Source organism: Lolium rigidum, chromosome 5 (genome assembly GCF_022539505.1).
Source record: "Lolium rigidum isolate FL_2022 chromosome 5, APGP_CSIRO_Lrig_0.1, whole genome shotgun sequence".
NCBI classification, from domain to species: Eukaryota; Viridiplantae; Streptophyta; class Magnoliopsida; order Poales; family Poaceae; genus Lolium; species Lolium rigidum.
The window spans coordinates 24,785,949-24,802,352 of NC_061512.1; positions in this window are offsets into that span (position 1 = coordinate 24,785,949).

Below are 16,404 nucleotides of genomic sequence, written 5' to 3' on the forward strand. Positions count from 1 at the left end.
AGGTCTCAAGTTCCCCACGGCGAAGGAGCTAAACGGAAAGCCGTACTGCAAATTCCACAACTCGCTTTCCCATGCCACCAACGACTGCCGGGTGTGGCGTCAGCACATCCAAGCGGCGATAGAGAAGGGGCGGCTAATTTTCAACCGAGTACGCCATGAAGGTCGACACCCAACCCTTCCCCGCCGTTAACATGGTGGAAGTCACCTACCCCGAGGGTTGCCGGCCAGGTCCCTCGTTCAGCATCAACATGGTAGGACCCGGGAACCACTCGGCAAAGATGGAGATGAGGGCAGCTGCTCTCATAGCAAGGATACCAGAGGAGGCCGCTCCACGCGATCGGCTCCGTCATGATGGCAAGCGCTATGTCACAGAGGGAGAGGTGAAGAATATAAGATATCAGCGACCCCTCTCTGATCACCTCCTCAACAAATATGTGAGTCAGTATGACCAACGCCGACGGTCCAATTATGATGATAGAGGAGATCGTCTGGCTAGAGAAGCCAGAAGATATCGTCGGCAGGATCGCGATGAGGAGGAGCACGAGCGCTGTGCCACGGAAACATCAAGGGAGCAAGATGACAACGCCGGTACATCGGGACTGCCCCTTCTTCGGACACCGCTGGGATTCAGGAATGAGCCGATTGCCCACAATCGACAATTGCCCGTAATGCAACAAGAAGAAGAAGGAGGCAGCCAACGTGTCCGTGTTCGAGCGCCTAGGGCCTCTCCCGCCACAAAGCAAACGCGGCTGAGTCACCTCGTTGGGCAGATCTTGAGGATTCGGAAGACGAGGGAGAAGTAGAAGAAGACAGGTACCACCGGCCAAGGTGGTGCCCTGACGGACTCAGCCGTTCCCGAAAGCGCAGGGTTCAGCGATTGCGCGGCCTGGAGGAAGCCGAAAGGTTATACCTGCATACGCTAAGGAAGGCACGACCTGATCTGGCTGCAAAGGTTCAGCGAACCCTGGATGAAGAGGGTCGTCCACGGAAAATGGAGTGGCGCCCCAAACAGAGGAAAGCCGATGATGAGACATCGGCTGGTACAAACATGGTACTCGTCTTGCCGACAGAGCTTAGTGCTCCACGACTCTACGGTGCACTCAAGGTGGACGACAGCAAGCGCATCAAGTCAGAGGTTGGGTTGGTGTTATCCAGCCTGACCGAGTAGCAAGATCAAACCAATGAGCAAATCGGGCAAGGCTGATCCTTGTGATCGGCCCCAAAAAATTATGAAGGGAACTTACAAAACCTTCACCGAGCAAGCGAACATGGAGGCCGATTCCAGCAATCGGCCAAAACTAACCTCACCCACCATTCTCGCCTCGGGTTCAACATGATTATCCAACGCAGCCGATACCATCAATTCTCTTGACGAGACCGGCTCAGGGGGCACCCGGTGTAGATAAAATACGAGGATATGCAACGGAAGCATCTCATCTTCTGGTGATGGGTATTGGAATATGGGGGCCGAATGACAACAAGCAGATTTACGGCCGATGCGAGAACATCGACTTTAGAATTGAGAGCACCGATGCGCAGCCGATGCGCAGCCATCGACTTTAGTGGAATTATGCAATGTTTATCGAGTCTCCACCAAATTCAGACCAATGGTGGTGCCTTCTGTTGCCTCGAGGGAGTAAAACAATGGAAACTTCTCCAGCTGCTTCGAGCCGATCCGGGTTCCTGAACCTTTTTGTCAAGGATTTCCAATCTTTGGGGCTAGTTCAGCTGAAACGGAAGAGGATCGGCTGTGGCGCATTCTCTCTGACATTCTCGCCTCGAGTGAGGCTCGGGGGCAGCAGGCTCGAGTGAGGCTCGGGGGCAGCAGGCCTAGTGGATACTGTTTAAAGAACCGATGGGGATACCATCGGCTGATCCTTCATTGCAACCTTCTTCACAATGATGGGTACTGAAAGGATTATTGGGTTTGGTGGAAAGTTCAAGGTTTTCCGAAGATCCGCATTTTCCACCGATTTAGAAAATCATCACCGAAGAAGAGAAGGGTGAATTTCAAAGGACCGATGCGGTGCGATCGGCTCATTACGCATTGGCAAAGGGGACGAATCGGCAAGGTCGAGTAGAAGAGAGAATCGGCTCAATTAAACTCAGAAGGGATCGGCAAAATCAAAATTGGGGAAAAGTTCTTCATTGATTAAGATGAGATTTCTTACATAAAGAGCTAATTGCTCTCAAAAGGGAAATACTAGGGGATCCATTGCCCCATCTGCTACTACTGGCCCTATTCTAGAGGTCCTATCTATGGGCCATCACCGCCTCGTCGTCGCCGTCGTCGCCGCTATCGGCGCTCGCTCCCGGCGGGCTCGTCGTCGCTCCAATGGCCGCCGACCGGGCCCTCGTTGTCTTCATCTTCTTCGTCGGCGTCGTCCTCGTCGCCGTCGAAGTCGCTAAGATTGCCCGGCCAAGGGCAGAACCGCTTGGCCGGCGGCTCGTCGGAGGAGCTCTCGTCGTCGTCCTCCTCCTCCTCTTCCTCGCTCCTCCTCCTCCCCGGAAGAGGTGAAGTCGCAGGAGAAGCCGTCGTCGTCACTCTCCTCCTCCGTTTCCCCAACGGCGAGGAAGCGGAGGTCGCTCTCCCCGTCCGTCGAGGACTGGTCGTCCTCGGACCGGATGGAGAAGTCGTGGTCCGACTCCTCCCCGGCCGCAATGGCGCGGCGGGTGTTGGCCGCGTGGACCGCCGCCGCGTTGTACTCCGGCGTCGGCTCACGGGACGTGGAGGATTGGCTGGCAAGATCCGATGGGGCAGAGGAGGAAGAAGACATGGTGGCTGGGAGGGCTTTTGGAGTGCTAATGCGAAGGAGATACGGAGGAGAACTGTTCAGAGCGGTTAAATCGAAGGAGGATATAGTGGAAATTCAATGCCACGGCAGCTTCCGAGGAAGTGGTGCCTAAAAAAGAAAAAAAATGCCGAGTCACGCGGAGAAGTTGAGAAGGCAAGGCATCATCATGAGGGATATTGCGACGGTTCTGCCACGACATGACCCGACGAAGGAAAGCAGAGTGATTTTGGAATTACCAATTCCAAAACCAGGGGGGCATGTGTTATCACCAGAATTTAACCGAGTCAGAGGTGGGCCGCGATCAGGATGGGCTTAAAGGAAGTATACATGGAGGATTACGTGAATCGGCCTGTTATACCAAGTTGGGTTTAATTGCCCGTGTATCTGTAAAATATTAGATCGTATCTTAGTTTAGAAAGTAGAATCTTACTCGTGCACGGTTTGGTGCACGCCCACATTAGAAAGTCCGCTGGACTATAAATATGTACCTAGGGTTTATGGAATAAACAACAACTCACGTTCAACCCCAAACAAACCAATCTCGGCGCATCGCCAACTCCTTCGTCTCGAGGGTTTCTATCGGGTAGCGACATGCTGCCTAGATCGCATCTTGCGATCTAGGCAGCACAAGCCCCACGTTGTTCATGCGTTGCTCGTACCGAAGCGCTTTTGATGGCGAGCAACGTAGTTATCATTAGATGTGTTAGGGTTAGCATTGTTCTTCGTTTAAGCATGCTTACGTAGTGCAACCCTTGCATATCTAGCCGCCCTCACGCCTATCTCAGGTGTGGGGGCGGCACCCCGCTTGATCATTATTTAGTAGATCTGATCCGTTACGATTGCTCCTTGTTCTACAAGGATTAGTTTAATATCCGCAATAGTTAGGCCTTACAAAGGGGGAGGATCCGAGTGGCACGTAGGGTGGCGTTCGCAAGTCCTAAACAGGATGTTCCGAGGATCAACTTCATGTTGGTTTTTAGGCCTTGTTTAGGATCGGCTTACGAGCACCGTGCGTGGCCGCGAGGCCCAACCTGGAGTAGGATGATCCGATTATGCGGTGAAAACCCTAAATCGTCGTAGATCTAATTAGCTCTATCTTGATCAAGCAGGACCACCAAGTATTCGTGCACCCCGTACGAATCATGGGTGGATCGGCTCTTTGAGCCGATTCACGAGATAACCTCGAGAGCCGATCGAGGCTCGTATTTAACGTTTACATGTATGCCCCGCAGAAACTAAGCGAGGCATCCCCATCACCTTCCCGGCCAGGTATAGGTCAGGTGGCACGCCCTTGCACTTCGCATCGCCGCGTGTGACAGAAGAGCATTGCGGGCCGTCGCTCGGAGGGGTCTCAGCCAGCCGCAGCTCTAGGCTCTTCCCGGCTCTACGGTGTTGACAAGGCCGCTGCCCGCCGGTGGGTTTTGGCAGTCAACACTTTCTCATTGTTACGATAGCTTGTATTTTATCGGGATTTGCTTCAATCCCTCTTGCTGAGACTAGAAACCCCAAGAGTTCTCCTGCTGGGACACCAAAGGAACACTTCGTTGGGTTCAACTTCAGGCAGAATTTGTTGAGGTTGTCGAAAGTTTCCTTGAGATCCTCGATCAGTGTTGTCCCCTTTTTTGATGTTATGACGACATCGTCGATATATACTTGCACGTTCTTTCCAATCTGTGTTGCCAAACACTTCTGCATCATCCTCTGGTATGTTGCTCCCGCATTTTTTAGACCAAAGGGCATTGTTTTGTAGCAAAACACGCCGTACAGTGTAATGAACGCGGTCTTTACTTCATCTTCTTCTTTCAATCTGATCTGGTTATAACCATAATACGCGTCCAGGAAGGAAAGACGTTCGCATCCAGCCGTGGAGTCGATAATTTGATCGATCCTTGGGAGGGGAAAGTGATCCTTTGGACAATGTTTATTGAGACACGTAAAGTCGACGCACATGCGAAGGACTTTAGTGTTTTTCTTCGGCACCATCACAGGATTTGCTACCCATGTGGCTTCTGTGAATATCTCTTTGATAAAACCAGCTTCTTGTAGTCGATTGATTTCGACGACGATAGCTTTGCGGTTTGGTTCCGAAAAACGCCGCAAAGGTTGTTTGATTGGTCTCGCTAATGGATCCAGATTTAGGTGGTGCTCGGCAAGTTCCCTGGGTACTCCTGGCATGTCAGCTGGACACCATGCGAAGATTTTCCAGTTCTCACGGAGGAACTCGACGAGCGCGCTTTCCTATGCGATATCCATGTTGTTTGCGATAGATGTCGTCTTTTTCGGGTCTGTCGGGTGAATCTGCACCTCCTTAGAATTTTTCTCTGTATTGAAAGTTGACTCTTTATTTGGTCTTCCAACGTCTGGCAGTACGTCGTAATCAGTCATACTTTTGGACGCCAAATACTCAGCTTGCATCCCGAAAGTTTCTGATAACCGATGAAAATCCTTGTCGCACTTGTCGGCTAAGGCGAAGCTTCCTTTAACTGTGATTGGTCCCTTTGGTCCAGGCAATCTCCACAACGAGATATGTATAGTGTGGTACTGCCATAAACCTAGCGTATGCTGGTCGTCCCAACAAAGCGTGGTATTGCGACGGAAAATCCACGACTTCAAATTCCAGTTTCTCGATTCTATAATTCTCTCGAGTTCCAAACTGAACGTCGAGATTTATCTTCCCCAATGGATAACTTGGTTTCTCCGGTGTGATGCCGTGGAACCTTGTGTCCGTTGGCTTCAGGTTTTCTAAGGATATGTTCATCTTCCTCAATGTATCTGCGCACATAAGGTTTAAGCTGCTGCCACCATCTATGAATACTCGAGAAACGTCAAATCCCGCAATAACTGCTGGCAGAATAAGTGCTGACTGCCCTGGTCGAGGAACTTGCTGCGGATGATCCGCTATGGTGAAGCCGATGTCTTGCCCTGACCAATTGAGGTACTCAACTGTTGGTGGAGGCATTTTCTCTGCCATGAACACCTGTCTCGAGATCACTTTTTGGGTTCTGTTGGACGGCCTTCCCTTTTGAATCATCGACACCGCTCCGTTTGAGTTAGGATCAACATAAGGTGGTGGTGGAGGTGCTGCCGCTATTCTGAGCTGGTGCCGGTTGTCGTCCGTAATCGCGGGAGGTGGTGGTAGGTGAATCTCGCTTCTGGGCTCCCGAGGATTTCTCTGTGCTGCTCGAGCATGAGCGTTCTCTGCATATCTGAACATTGCTTGAAAATTTCGACAGTCTTTCTGCAGGTGCCCTGACTGTCTTTTTCTGTTGCTGTCGATGAAAAAATGCATCTGGCACGGTCCGTTCATCATTTCTTCGGGTGACACGAAAGGCCTTGGGAACCTAGGCCCGCTATTTTGCTTGTTGCGAGAGTCGTCCCTGTTTTCGCCTCGCTGCTCGCTGCTTCTCTGATAATCATCTCTACTGTTTCCCCCTGTGTTTGCTCGAAAGCCTGCTGAAATCTGCCCTGGGGCGTCATAATTCGGGTACTGCCGGGGAAATCATCGCCTCGATTGGTAATTTCGACCACGGTCCTCCTCTGGTGATCTGTGCCGTTTGTTGTGGACAGCGTCCTCTCCATCTGCCCATCTATTTGCTATCTCCATTAACGCGGATATTGTCTTTGGATTGGTCCTTCCCAAGTCCTCGACAAAATCTCCACGCCTAATTCCTGCGACAAACGCATCTATTGCTCTCTCGTCAGATATATTTTCTGCCGAGTTTTTTATGATGTTCCACCTTTGGATGTATTTTCTCATTGACTCATCTAGCTTTTGTCGACATGCTCTCAGCTCTTCTAACGATGCAGGTTTTTTGCACGTGGACCTGAAGTTCTTGACGAATACATCCTCGAAACTTTCCCAGCTGTCGATAGATCCTGGCGGAAGCTTTTTGATCCAAGATCGTGCGGCTCCACTTAAGTGCACCTGAATACTTTGCATGGCTGTTGCCCTAGTTCCTCCGAGTTAACTTCACCGTCTCGAGGTAATCAACTAGCCAATCCTCTGGATCTTGCAAGCCGTCGAATTTTTTGAAGTGATCAGGCAACTTAAATCCCGAAGGGACTCGAGTTTTTCGTACTCTCCTTGTGAAGCACGGCAGGCCGCACATATCCTCGTCGTTAAGCTCCGGGGATTGCCGATGATCCCTTCTGCTTTGCCTTGCTCTATCGACCCTTGCTTGTGCTCCTGTGTCTCTTGCTCCACTTGGTCCTTCAGGGACTGCCGCCGTTGCTGCTGCGGTCGTGGACTATTTTGCCTTGCCGTTCCTTCGGGAGGCGTTGATACAAATGCTGTCCCCATAGCTCCAACCCCTGCTAACGCCATATTGTATAATGTTTCTCTTGGATCACCCGGGGGTGGCCTAGATGCGAGGATATAAGCTTGTGTCGCCATATACCCAGCTTACGGTGTTTTAGGGATAATGTTTCCTCTTGTATCTATCGACATAAAGGACATGTCGAGGTTTTGAACTAAGTGCTCTCTTTCGCTTCGGGTATGTGTTGTAACCTTGATCTTCCTCCGTTCCGAGCCTCCCTATGGCTATCACCCGAAACCCTAGATTGTCGACTTAAATCTGCCCTTCTCATGCTGGATGCAGAAGCTGCCTCCTTTCTCTCGTTCAACTCAGCTGTCTGTTTTTCTATTTCTCTGGCAGCTCGTGCGAGCCTATATTGATAAGCTTGCAGTTCTTGAGCCGTAGCCGTTGTCGTCATTGGCTCCGAACCATCTAAAGCTTTTGCAGCTCTATCCCGGGCTGCTTGTGGAAGTTGAACTCTGACACGTGGTGTGGGCCCGACATATTTAGTGCCCATACCTCTCCTTAGATCTGAGGGATCGACATAAGGATTACCCAAATCGTCGAAAGCCTCTGATGTTTCCTCTTGATTTTCGATAGCATAAATCTGATGATATTTTGTACTCAGATCTATGTTGGGTTTGGTGACATCATTGTTGAGATTGATGAAGACCTTGCCCACTGTGATAGATTTGTCGATAAAGTCGTAACTGTCGACATTGCTTGAGTCATCGCTTATATATGAGTCCGCAGATGACTCGAACGATATGTCGCCGAAGATCTTGGCGAGTTTCTCTCTTGCTCTGGTGCTGACGTAACGTGTTTCCGAGGTTTCTTCTTCTCCTGACTCGGTTGACGATGTATAGCTTGAAAAATCGGAATCGACCGCCGACGATCCCGACGAAATCGGAATTTCGACACGATACGATCCTTCCTTCTCGACGCGAAAGTGAAACCTTCCGAACGTCATCTCCATGGGCTCCGCCAGATACGCATATGCATCCAAACGGGAGGGTGGGTGAGGAACAAAATCGACAAGACCAGCAGCGATCTGTTTACCTCGATCCATTGTGTTGCTTCCGGTTGACGATGTCGAAGATCTTGAACGTGCCATCGAGATCAGATCCTTACGCCTCTAATCCCCACAGACGGCGCCAATTGACACGGGATTAACTTGTCAATGCCTACGGGTTATAGGCTAGGGTTTAGTTAGAAGTAGAGGGCAAGTAGATCTCGAAGGTTTCAGCCGAAAAGTACTCGACGATTATGAAAACTAGGGTTTGTGAACAATGATTCGATGATCTCCTCGTCCCTCGACTCCCCCTTTATATAGGAGGCGGAGCCGAGGGTTTCGTTTTGAACAAATTACAGAGTCCGGGACGGTTTCTAACTCATCCCGCCAGATTACAAACAACACTTCCTATTACAACTCTACTTTCCTTAATATATCTTGGGCTCCCGAATCTTCTTATTCTTCGGGTAGTGGGCCTTCATTAAACCCCGGGTACTATTTCCGGCAAGCCCATTTGGGATGCCTATGTCACTCGCCGCGCCTTCACGGCGAGCCACCGCAGCAGAGCAGGAACAGAGCAGGAGAGGCAGGGGCAGGCCTCCTGATGACGCGTAAAGCACACGCCCGTTGGGAACCCCAAGTGGAAGGTGTGATGCGTACAGCAGCAAGTTTCCCTCAGTAAGAAACCAAGGTTTATCGAACCAGTAGGAGTCAAGAAGCACGTTGAAGGTTGTTGGTGACGGAGTGTAGTGCGGCGCAACACCAGGGATTCCGGCGCCAACGTGGAACCCGCACAACACAATCAAAGTACTTTGCCCCAACGCAACGCTGAGGTTGTCAATCTCACCGGCTTGCTGTAAACAAAGGATTAAACGTATTGTGTGGAAGATGATGATTGTTTGCGAAGAACAAGTAAAGAACAATTGCAGTAGATTGTATTTCGGATGTAAAGAATAGGACCGGGGTCCACAGTTCACTAGTGGTGTCTCTCCCATAAGATAAACAGATGTTGGGTGAACAAATTACAGCTTGGGCAATTGACAAATAAAGAAGGCATAACAATGCACATACATATATCATGATGAGTACTATGAGATTTAATCGGGGCATTACGACAAAGTACATAGACCGCTATCCAAGCATGCATCTATGCCTAAAAAGTCCACTTTCAGAGTTATCATCCGAACCCCTTCCAGTATTAAGTTGTAAACAACGGACAATTGCATTAAGTATGGTGCGTAATGTAATCAACACAAATATCCTTAGACAAAGCATCGATGTTTTATCCCTAGTAGCAACAGCACATCCACAACCTTAGAACTTTCCGTCACTTGTCCCGCATTTAATGGAGGCATGAACCCACTATCGAGCATAAATACCCCCTCTTGGAGTCACAAGTATCAACTTGGCCGAGCCTCTACTAGCAACGGAGAGCATGCAAGAACATAAATAACATATATGATAGATTGATAATCAACTTGACATAGTATTCAATATTCATCGGATCCCAACAAACACAACATGAAGGATTACAAATAGATGATCTTGATCATGATAGGCAGCTCACAAGATCTAACATGATAGCACAACGAGGAGAAGACAACAATCTAGCTACTCGCTATGGACCCATAGTTCAGGGGTGGACTACTCACACATCGATCCGGAGGCGATCATGGCGATGAAGAGACCTCCGGGAGATGATTCCCCTCTCCGGCAGGTGCCGGAGGCGATCTCCTGAATCCCCCGAGATGGGATTGGCGGCGGCGGCGTCTCTGTAAGGTTTTCCGTATCGTGGCTCTCGGTACTGGGGGTTTCGCGACGAAGACTTTAAGTAGGCGGAAGGGCAGGTCAAGGAGCGTCACGAGGGGCCCACACAACAGGCCGGCGCGGCCAGGGCTTGGGCCGCGCCGCCCTAGTGTGTCGCCACCTCGTGGCCCCACTTCGTTTCCTCTTCGGACTTCTGGAAGCTTCGTGGAAAAATAGGATCCTGGGCGTTGATTTCGTCCAATTCTGAGAATATTTCCTTACTAGGATTTCTGAAACCAAAAACAGCAGAAAACAACAACGGGCTCTTCGGCATCTCGTCAATAGGTTAGTGCCGTAAAATGCATAATAATGACATATAATGTGTATAAAACATGTGAGTATCATCATAAAAGTAGCATGGAACATAAGAAATTATAGATACGTTTGGGACGTATCAAGCATCCCTAAGCTTAGTTCCTACTCGCCCTCGAGTAGGTAAACGATAACAAAGATAATTTCTGAAGTGACATGCTATCATAATCTTGATCATACTATTGTAAAGCATATGAGATGAATGCAGCGATTCGAAGCAATGATGAAGATAATGAGTAAACAAATGAATCATATAACAAAGACTTTTCATGAATAGTACTTTCAAGACAAGCATCAATAAGACTTGCATAAGAGTTACTCATAAAGCAATAAATTCAAAGTAAAAGCATTGAAGCAACACAAAGGAAGATATAAGTTTCAGCAGTTGCTTTCATCTTCAACATATTTATCTCACGGATAATTGTCAACACAAAGTAATATAACAAGTGCAATAAGTAAACATGTAAGAATCAATGCACACAGTTGGTACAAGTATTTGCTTCTGGGATAGAAATAATAGGCAAACTGACTCAACAATAAAGTAGAAGATAGGCCCTTCGCAGAGGGAAGCATTGATTACTATATTTGTGCTAGAGCTTTTCATTTTGAAAATAAGAAACAATTTTGTCAACGGTAGTAATAAAGCATATGTGTTATGTATAAGACATCTTATAAGTTGCAAGCCTCATGCATAGTATACCAATAGTGCTCGCACCTTGTCCTAATTAGCTTGGATTAACACGGATTATCATTGCATAGCATATGTTTTAACCAAGTGTCACAAAGGGGTACCTCTATGCCGCCTGTACAAAGGTCTAAGGAGAAATCTCGCATTGGATTTCTCGCTTTTGATTATTCTCAACTTAGACATCCATACCGGGACAACATAGATAACAGATAATGGGCTCCTCTTTAATGCATAAGCATTCAACAACAATTAATATTCTCATAAGAGATTGAGGATTAGTTGTCCACACTGAAACTTCCACCATGGATCATGGCTTTAGTTAGCGGCCCAATGTTCTTCTCTAACAATATGCATACTCAAACCATTTGATCATGAAAATCGCCCTTACTTCAGACAAGACGAACATGCATAGCAACTCACATGATATTCAACAAAGGTAAAAGTTGATGGCGTCCCCGGAAACATGGTTACCGCTCAACAAGCAACTTATTAAGAAATAAGACACATAAGTACATATTCTTCACCACAATAGTTTTTAAGGCTATTTTCCCATGAGCTATATATTGCAAAGGCAAAGAATAGAAATTTTGAAGGTAGCACTCAAGTAATTTACTTTGGAATGGCGGAGAAATACCATGTGGTAGGTAGGTATGGTGGACACAAATGGCATAGTTTTTGGCTCAAGGATTTGGATGCACGAGAAGAATTCCTCTCAATACAAGGCTAGGCTAGCAAGGTTGTTTGAAGCAAACTCAAGTATAAAAGGTGCAGCAAAGCTCACATATGAACATATTGTAACTATTATAAGACTTTATATTGTCTCCTTGTTGTTCAAACACCTCAACCTAGAAAATATCTAGACTCTAGAGATCAATCATGCAAACCAAATTTTAACAAGCTCTATGTAGTTCTTCATTAATGAGTACAAGGTACATGATGAAAGAGCTTAAACATGATCTATATGAGCACAACAATTGCCAAGTATCACATTATTCAAGATATTATACCAATTACCACATGCGGAATTTTCCGTTTCCAACCATATAACAATGAATGAAATACTCCAACTTTCGCAATGAACATTAAAGATAAAGCTAAGAACATATTTGTTCATACGAAACAGCGGAGCGTGTCTCTCTCCCAAACAAAGAATGCTAGGATCCGATTTATTCAAACAAAAAAAAAACAGACGCTCCAAGTAAAGCACATAAGATGTGACGGAATAAAAATATAGTTTCACTAGAGGTGACCTGATAAGTTGTCGATGAAGAAGGGATGCCTTGGGCATCCCCACGCTTAGACGCTTGGGTCTTCTTAAAATATGCAGGGATGAACCACGGGGCATCCCCAAGCTTTGACTTTTCACTCTTCTTGATCATATTGTATCATCCTCCTCTCTTGACCCTTGAAAACTTCCTCCACACCAAACTCAAAACAAACTCATTAGAGGGTCAGTGCATAATTCATATATTCAGAGGTGACATAATCATTCTTAACACTTCTGGACATTGCACAAAGCTATAGAAAGTTAATGGAACAAAGAAATCCATCAAACATAGCAAAACAGGCAATGCGAAATAAAAGGCAGAATCTGTCAAAACAGAATAGTCCGTAAAGACGAATTTTTAAGAGGCACCAGACTTGCTCAGATGAAAATGCCCAAATTTAATGAAAGTTGCGTACATATCTGAGGATCACGCACGTAAATTGGCAGATTTTTTAAATTTTCTACAGAGACTACTGCTCAAATTCGTGACAGCAAGAAATCTGTTCCTGCGCAAGTAATCCAAATCTAGTATTGGCTTTACTATCAAAGACTTTACTTGGCACAACAATGCAATAAAATAAAGATAAGGAGAGGTTGCTACAGTAGTAACAACTTCCAAGACTCAAATATAAAATAAAAGTGCAGAAGTAAAATAATGGGTTGTCTCCCATAAGCGCTTTCTTAACGCCTTTCAGCTAGGCGCAGAAAGTGTGTATCAAGTATTGTCAAGAGACAAAGCATCAACATCATAATTTGTTCTAATAATAGAATCATAAGGTAACTTCATTCTCTTTCTAGGGAAGTGTTCCATACCTTTCTTGAGAGGAAATTGATATTTGATATTACCTTCCTTCATATCAATGGTAGCACCAACAGTTCGAAGAAAAGGTCTTCCCAATATAATGGGACAAGATGCATTGCATTCAATATCCAAGACAACAAAATGAACGGGGACAAGGTTATTGTTAACCATAATACGAACATTATCAATCCTCCCCAAAGGTTTCTTTATAGCATTATCAGCAAGATTAACATCCAAATAACAATTTTCCAATGGTGGCAAGTCAAGCATATCATAATTTTTTTTAGGCATAACAGAAATACTTGCACCAAGATCACATAAAGCATTACAATCAAAATCATTGACCCTCATCTTAATTATGGGATCCCAACCATCTTCTAACTTCCTAGGAATAGAAGTTTCAAGTTTTAGTTTCTCCTCTCTAGCTTTTATGAGAGCATTTGTAATATGGTTTGTAAAGGCCAAATTTATAGCACTAGCATTGGGGATTTTAGCAAGTTTTTGTAAGAACTTTATAACTTCAGAGATGTGACAATCATCAAAATCTAAACCATTATGATCTACAGCAATGGGATCATTGTCCCACATATTTTGAAAAATTTCAGCAGTTTTATCAATTTCAAGTAGCTTTAGCAGCTTCAGTGCAATTTTGCACGCTTTGCACTAGGAGTAGTAACATTGCCAACACCAATTATTTTACCATTGATAGTAGGAGGTGTAGCAACATGTGAATCATTAACATTACTAGTGGTGGTAATAGTCCAAACTTTAGCTACATTATTCTATTTAGCTAGTTTTTCATTATCTTCTCTTTCCCACCTAGCATGCAATTCAGCCATCAATCTAATATTCTCATTAGTTCGAACTTGGATGGCATTTGCTGTAGTAACAATTTTATTATAAATATCCTTATTAGGCATAACTTTCATTTTTAAAAGATCAACATCAGAGGCAAGACTATCAACCTTAGAAGCAAGAATATCAATTTTATCAAGCTTTTCTTCAACAGATTTGTTAAAAGCAGTTTGTGTACTAATAAATTCTTTAAGCATGGCTTCAAGACTAGGGGGTACACTCCTATTATTGTTGTAAGAATTCCCATAAGAATTACCATAACTATTACCATTAGCAGCAGGATATGGCCTATAGTTGTTACCAGAATTATTCCTATAAGCATTATTGTTGAAATTATTATTTTTAATGAAGTTTACATCAACATGTTCTTCTTGGGCAACCAATGAAGCTAAAGGAACATTATTAGGATCAACATTAGCTCTACCATTCACAAGCATTGACATAATAGCATCAATCTTAGCACTCATGGAGGAGGTTTCTTCAACAGAATTTATCTTCTTACCTTGTGGAGCTCTTTCCGTGTGCCATTCAGAGTAATTTGTCATCATATCATCAAGAAGCTTTGTTGCCGCCCCCAAAGTGATGGACATAAAGGTACCTCCAGCAGCTGAATCCAATAGGTTCCGCGAAGAAAATTCAATCCTGCATAGAAGGTTTGGATGATCATCCAACTAGTCAGTCCATGGGTTGGGCAATTCTTTACCAAAGATTTCATTCTCTCCCATGCTTGAGCAACATGTTCATTATCTAATTGCTTGAAATTCATTATGCTACTTCTCAAAGATATAATTTTAGCGGGAGGATAATATCTACCAATAAAAGCATCCTTACATTTAGTCCATGAATCAATACTATTTCTAGGCAGAGATAGCAACCAATCTTTAGCTCTTCCTCTTAAAGAGAAAGGAAACAATTTTAATTTTATAATGTCACCATCTACATCCTTATACTTTTGCATTTCACATAGTTCAACAAAATTATTAAGATGGGCAGCAAGCATCATCGTAACTAACACTCGAAAATTGCTCTCTCATAACAAGATTCAAGTAAAGCAGTGTTTAATTTCAAAGAATTCTGCTGTAGTAGCAGGTGGAGCAATAGGTGTGCATAGGAAATCATTATTATTTGTGCTAGTGAAGTCACACAACTTAGTATTCTCAACAGTACCCATTTTAGCAGTAGTAAATAAAGCAAACTAGATAAAGTAAATGCAAGTAACTATTTTTTTTTGTGTTTTCAATATGGAGAACAAGACAGTAAATAAAATAAAACTAGCAACTAATTTTTTTTGTGTTTTTGATATAAGAGCAAACAAAGCAGTAAATAAAGTAAAACAAAGCAAGACAAAAACAAAGTAAAGAGATTGGAAGTGGGAGACTCCCCTTGCAGCGTGTCTTGATCTCCCCGGCAACGGCGCCAGAAATTTAGCTTGATGACGCGTAAAGCCCACGCCCGTTGGGAACCCCAAGTGGAAGGTGTGATGCGTACAACATCAAGTTTTCCTCAGTAAGAAACCAAGGTTTATCGAACCAGTAGGAGTCAATAAGCACGTTGAAGGTTGTTGGTGGCGGAGTGTAGTGCGGCGCAACACCAGGGATTCCGACGCCAACGTGGAACCTGCACAACACAATCAAAGTACTTTGCCCCAACGCAACAGAGTGAGGTTGTCAATCTCACCGGCTTGTCGTAAACAAAGGATTAAACGTATTGTGTGGAAGATGATGATTGTTTGCGAAGAACAAGAAAGAACAATTGCAGTAGATTGTATTTCAGATGTAAATAATAGGACCGGGGTCCACAGTTCACTAGTGGTGTCTCTCCCATAAGATAAACAGATGTTGGGTGAACAAATTACAGTTGGGCAATTGACAAATAAAGAAGGCTTAACAATGCACATACATATATCATGATGAGTACTATGAGATTTAGTCAGGGAATTACGACAAAGTACATAGACCGCTATCCAAAGATGCATCTATGCCTAAAAAGTCCACTTTCAGGTTATCATCCGAACCCCTTCCAAGTATTAAGTTGTAAACAACGAGACAATTGCATTAAGTATGGTGCGTAATGTAATCAACACAAATATCCTTAGACAAAGCATCGATGTTTTATCCCTAGTAGCAACAAAGACATCCACAACCTTAGAACTTTCTGTCACATCGTCCCGCATTTAATAGAGGCATGAACCCACTATCGAGCATAAATACCCCCTCTTGGAGTCACAAGTATCAACTTGGCCAGAGCCTCTACTAGCAACGAAGAGCATGCAAGAACATAAATAACATATATGATAGATTGATAATCAACTTGACATAGTATTCAATATTCATCGGATCCCAACAAACACAACATGAAGGATTACAAATAGATGATCTTGATCATGATAGGCAGCTCACAAGATCTAACATGATAGCACAACGAGGAGAAGACAACCATCTAGCTACTGCTATGGACCCATAGTTCAGGGGTGGACTACTCACACATCGATCCAGAGGCGATCATGGCGATGAAGAGACCTCCGGAAGATGATTCCCCTCTCCGGCAGGGTGCCGGAGGCGATCTCCTGAAT